This window comes from Microtus ochrogaster, chromosome 21 (genome assembly GCF_000317375.1).
Source record: "Microtus ochrogaster isolate Prairie Vole_2 chromosome 21, MicOch1.0, whole genome shotgun sequence".
NCBI classification, from domain to species: domain Eukaryota; kingdom Metazoa; phylum Chordata; class Mammalia; order Rodentia; family Cricetidae; genus Microtus; species Microtus ochrogaster.
The window spans coordinates 35,629,965-35,635,964 of NC_022022.1; the positions used below are offsets into that span (position 1 = coordinate 35,629,965).

General features: G+C 38.2%; 1 protein-coding gene across 3 annotated transcripts in view; it reads right to left on the reverse strand.

The window, feature by feature from the left end:
- The window catches only part of Bmpr1b (bone morphogenetic protein receptor type 1B), a 296,535-nt gene that overhangs the window by 146,452 nt on the left and 144,083 nt on the right, over positions 1-6,000 (reverse strand). Inside the window, exon 1 of one of the 3 annotated variants that reach the window (XM_013350044.2) lies at positions 5,288-5,329. The exons of the other annotated variants lie outside the window; for them this stretch is intronic. The gene's annotated coding sequence lies outside the window, so the exon portion shown is untranslated. Of the gene's footprint in view, positions 1-5,287; positions 5,330-6,000 lie in introns of those variants that run through there. 3 annotated transcript variants of the gene reach the window in all.

Below are 6,000 nucleotides of genomic sequence, written 5' to 3' on the forward strand. Positions count from 1 at the left end.
ACACTTTCTTTCTATGCCATACTTAGTTTACTTCATGTGAGCATCACCATAAGTGAACCCCCCTGATGTAGCCATGTGACCTTGTAGCCTCAGCTTTTTTTTTTTTTTCAGGAAACTGTAGTGTTTGTTATATACATTACTTGTTTTGACACCAAAACAACTACAGTGTTTTTATATTAAGCAAAAACGCTTTTTAAAAGACACGATCTATAGAAATGATCCATTTTGATACCCCCTTTCTGAGTCAGATTGCACTCTACTTTTGCAAGATGATCCATTGGGGAAAAGCTTGGTGAAGGACACATGGAGCCTCTCTGGGTTATTTCTTACAAGAGTATGCCAAAAGCTTCATTAAGAACAAGGCAAAAAGAAAAACAAACAAACAAACAAAAAACCTAATACTGTGGACCTTATGTTATGAGCTGAATTCCCTAAAATACTTATGCTGAAATCCTCAATGCAACAGAATGTAATTAGGTTTGGAGGAGGAACATTTTAAAGGTAATCAGGTAAGATGTTAGTGGGGCTCCTGCCAAGGACTGCTATCTTTAGAAAAAGAGATCTCAATAGGGATGCTAGAGAGATACAAATGCAAAGCGCATAGAGGACCACTCATCTGAAGAGGCAGCAAAGGAGCTTCCTTTTCCATGAAAAGAATATGCCCCTACTGAGAATATAATACTGGATCACTACCAAGTTTCCTTAAATGTGAAAGAATAATTGGTTTTTAAAGCTACGTGCTCTTTAGCATAGTTTTTCTTTTTTAAATCACAGCTGTTGTTTTTTAATTGAAAAAGATTCCTATGCAATATATTCTGAACACGATTTCCCATCCCCCAACCCCCCCCACCCATGTCCCCATTCAACCACCCACAACTCAACAGTGTGCAGACAATGAAAAATTTGAGAGCACTCAGTCCTAAATGGGATGTCTTCATTAAACTCCTCCATCTGGGTTCAAGGAACTAGGAAGGGGAGGAGCCAGGAAGATCGTAGGAACCAGAGGGCATAAATGACTCTAAGGAAACTCTGTCTTAGAGACACAAGAGGACTGATGTGCACATGAACTCACAGAGACTGTGGCAGCATGCAGAGGTCCTGCATAGGTTCAAGTCAGACAGTGTCTCAGTGCTGAGAGGGGGAAGTGGACATGGGCTCCCACCCCTGACCAAGAAGCTATCTCTAAATGGTATCTACTTGTAGTATTTTCTTATGACAGTATGGGGGTCTCAATAAATTAATGTATACCACCATATACTCATACATATATATGAGTATATGGTATATATATACCATATATGAGTATATGGTAGCATAATGCATATAAATACATATGAGTCTATACATACATACATACATGTATTATGCAGGTGTATATATATATATATACATAGCATGTGTGTGAACACATGCAGCATATGTGTGTGCGCATGTTCACGCCTGTGTATACATGTGTATGTATGTGATGCTGTGTATCAAACCTGGAGTCATGCACATGACAAACAAGTCACTCTCTACCAGTTAGACGCAAAGCCTTCTTTCTTATCTCATGATAATTTAATTCCCAATATTGATCTGTGAATTGTAAACTTGTTAAAGAATGAGAAAACTGGAATAAATTATCTAATTTGCTCAAGATGCCACAAGTAAAAACTGAATCTAGGTTATATTAAACTTACTACATGCAACTTCCCAAAGAGAATATCCATATTACTCTTAACAGTCCTGCTGCTTTTTTCAGAAGACTACTAAGCAATAATTGACTAAAATTTCAAATATTTTCTTTTTCCCACCTTTAAGGCAAGAACATGAGCAGCCATATCAAGGAAATTTCTCTTTGTAATAGATGAAGACCATTACAGAAATCCACAACCAATCAAAATGTTGAGGGGTTGAGTCCAGTTCTAAAGGACACATCTGCAATACAACTCCTGCACCTAAGGCTCAGCAATCATTGCAGATGGGTGGAAAGATTGTAAGAACCAGAGCAACAAGGAGTTTGCTGTGAGACTGTGTCTCCTAGGAATGTCAGAAGCTATACACAAAAAGCCTCACCAACATGACTATCTAAATATGAACTGAACCAGGAGGCCTCAAACATAAAAAAAAAAAAAAACTACAGGAAACTAAGGAACATTGAGAGTGGAAGAAACAGTCTTCCCCAGGGAAGAGTACACTGAATAGAAATGGTCTGTCTAGAAAACATACATAAAAGAAATACATGCACTGAGCAGGCTGTATTTATGTACTTAGGAATAAATATGTGTGTGTCTCTGTGTGTGTGCATGCGCATATGTATTATGTTTCAACAATTACTGCAAAAAAGGTCATGAATTTGAAAAAGAGCTAGGGAGAATATATGTGAGAGCTAGAAAAGAGGAAAGTGAAGTAGGAAATGATGTAATTATAATCTCAAAAATAAAAGGGATATTTTTAAAGAACCTAGGTAGTAGCTACATAAAAAAAATACTAATGGATGTTGACATGTGTTGATATTGGCCCCCATACATACTGTGTACTTTATACTTCATCTCAAATATCAATGTGACCACGCAGTAGCCAGAATCTAGTTAAGTATATGTAAGTTACCACATTGTACTAATGAAAAAAATCTTCACTTTTGTACATTTTACCATCTTTTCAAAAGAGGTATCTTATAATTATTAACACTGGCTATAATGTTAGAAAAACTCTAAGACATCTTCAGTAGAGTTTATGAAACTTTAGTTCACTAAGTCACATGCTATCGTGTAGATTTAAGTGAACGTAAGTGATCACAAGTTCATCTCTGAAGCACACATGCGCTGGGTGAATATGAAATGGGGAGGGCAGGATACAGAAAAATCAAAGAGTGAAAATAAAAAGAGGGAGCACAAGGGAAAATGCAGTCTTCACAAGGAGCCAGATCCCCAAGTTCTCCAAGAAAACAGACAAGAAGAGCGAGCCACAAAGAATTCTTCGACACACTCGGACCGCACATGCACAGTGAAATAGGACCGCACCTCTCTGAAGACAGACGTCATACAGTGGACTCAGTCTCACACTTCACAATCACACCTCATAGACTGCCATAGAAGGCAGGCCTCCTGGGCGAGGCATCGCGTTTCACAGCCACACTCAAATACAAGATTGTTAACACTAATCCACAGAAAGCTCTGTGAATGAGCAGGGAAAATGATAGGCAAATACTCGCAAGCAATAAGGCCTCAATTAGAGAACTCACACTTGCCCCTGTTGATTATCTAGTGTGTTGTGAAATGAATACTACTGTAAAAATCAGAGCATGTTGTGTGTACGAACACAGAAAGCCATAAATTAAAAACATGAGAGTCAATATTCATCGTAAGTTACTTCTTAATCTTAATTTCTACCAAAAATGGTGACTTTCTTTGACTCCACAAAAAGTACACCCTACATCTCATGATGCTGATGATAGCTAAGCCTCAATTCACCAAAGTGGGACAATTCTCTAAGCAGGACAAACATGCTGATCCAGTCCATCATCAAGCAAACAAAAAACCCTGGTTGCCGATATTATCCCCATGGCTGGAACTTTCTCATTGCCCCACAAGTAGAAAGCTGAAGAGTAAGACACCACAAGTAGCCAAATGATCCCAGTAGCTACGAACTGGAGACTATACTAGACTCTGCACTTGCTTGTTACATACTTGTATCCCAAAAGGCTTGAACCAGAATTGGTTCAGATTTTTGAAGGTTTTCAGATTTTGGAATATTTGCATCGATTTATCAATTAATGGTTATGGTGGTTTGAATTTTTTAAAAAAAATGGCCCCTATAGGCCATGGCACCATTTTGGAGGACGTGTGGCCTTGTTGGAGGAGGTGTATCACTAAGAGTCTCAAAGCTCTTTGAAGTCTCAGGAGCTCAAGCTTGGCATGTGTGTCACTTTCACTTCCTGATGTAAAACTCTCATCTACCTCTCCGGCACCAGGTCTGCGTGCATATTGCCATGCTTCCCACTATGATGACATTGGATTAAACCTCTGAATTATAAGCCAGCCCCAATTACAGGTTTTCTTTAATAATAGTTGTAGTGGTCATGGTGCCACAGCAATAGAAACCCTAATGAAGACAATGGTAATGAAAAGCTATCAGATTTAGAAACCAGGGGTGGCTCATTTGCTGAACACTTCCCAACAACAAGAAGATGTATGAAGCATAGGGTTCAGCCTAGAGCCAAGCCAAAAACAGAGCTTCAGATTATAGATTTTCATCCTAGAGATGATTAACCTCATATCAAGGTTATTCTTGGAATGGAGAAATAGATTGGCCTTAATTTTTTACTTTAAAGAAAAGGCCAAAAGTTAATAGTGGAAATTTGACTATTGAGGATAATGTAGTACCTTGGGACCACTAATATGAAAAAGCAATTCTGCAAAATAAACACACACACACACACACACACACACACACACACACACACACACACCACATACAGAGAAGAGTTGAGATAGTGCACAAAACGCAAATATCTCTGAAACTCTCAAATCAAACCTTAATTAACTGACCGCTTATACTCTAGGTTTTGCATGCAATTCTAACACAACACTGTTTAAAGTGATTCTCACTTAGAATTATAAAATCAGAATTACGTTTAATTCAAATGATGTCACAAGGTAACAGTGATAGTTAGCCCACTGTAGAATGCTATTTAAACATGGCATCTCTTACCATGTTTGACTATATAACCACAGCTTAACAATGAAATGTTTCAAGTGTGCTTATTTATAGATGACAGTAAAACCTTTTTTACCAGCATGAAAAACAACTTCTATTTGGTTCCAACTGAGAATCGGTCTGTTGATTAATTGCAAGCAAACAACAAAATTTTATCCCAGTCACTGGAAGCATAAATACCCAGACGTTCTGACGTCTACTCTAAAGCTGTGACAAAAGAATGATACATTCGTAACATTTCCTGCTTTCTCCCAATCATTCATGATTATTAACTATATAACTTTGCAGGCAGAAACTGCACTGCCAGCTTATTTCATCAAAGATAGAAAGCAGAAGAAATCTTTATTCCATTTTAATAGACCATATACCTCTAAATTTCTGAGAGTTCAGGCTGTCTTTCATTGTGCCTTCATGCAGCTGTGAAAATAAAATCGTTCTGACTCCATTTAAATTACTCCTTGACAGAGCATAAACATGCCTGCCAGAACACACGTTTTTTTTTAAAACCCATTTATCAGGACCAGCACTGCAACAAAGCACTCTTGGCACCTCTGCTTCCTGCTTCTGCAGAAGCACTGAAAATGCTCACATAAAGCTCAAGTTGGACGCACTCTTCTGTACTTGGGGGCTTCGCCTTGTGTGTAAGAACTCCGTGACCAGCAGACTCCTGCCATGAAGAACCACAGTAAAAGATCAGTATGAAACAGACTCCAAGCCACTGGAAATATTTGGACAGGGCTGGCACTGACACGTGAGATATGGCGATTATGACACAAAACTCTCGCTGGGTATGTGAACACAACTTTTAGTGTACTCTCAGGGTTAAAATTTTTATGTAAATGACTAATTAAAAATAGATTAGAATTAGGTTTGAATTTTATTTTTCTTCTTGAAAACACAAACCATCCATTAAAAATAAGACCTGAGGGGCTAGAGGGATGACTCCGAAGTGAAGAGCATTGGCTCTCTGATCTTCTAGAGGTCCTGAGTTCAATTCCCAACAAACACATGGTGACTTATAGCCATCTATAATAGGATCTGATGATACTTTCTTCTGATGTGAAGGCTCACAGACAGTACTCATGCACATAAAATACATAAACCTGACAAAGGTCTGATCTCAAAAATTTATAAAGAACTCAAGAAACTAGATTGTAAAAGGCTAACCAACCCAACTATAAAATGGGGCACTGAGCTGAACAGAGAATTCTCAACAGAAGAAGTTCAAATGGCCAAAAGGCACCTAAGGTCATGCTCAACTTCCTTAGCGATCAGGGAAATGCAAATCAAGACAACTTTAAG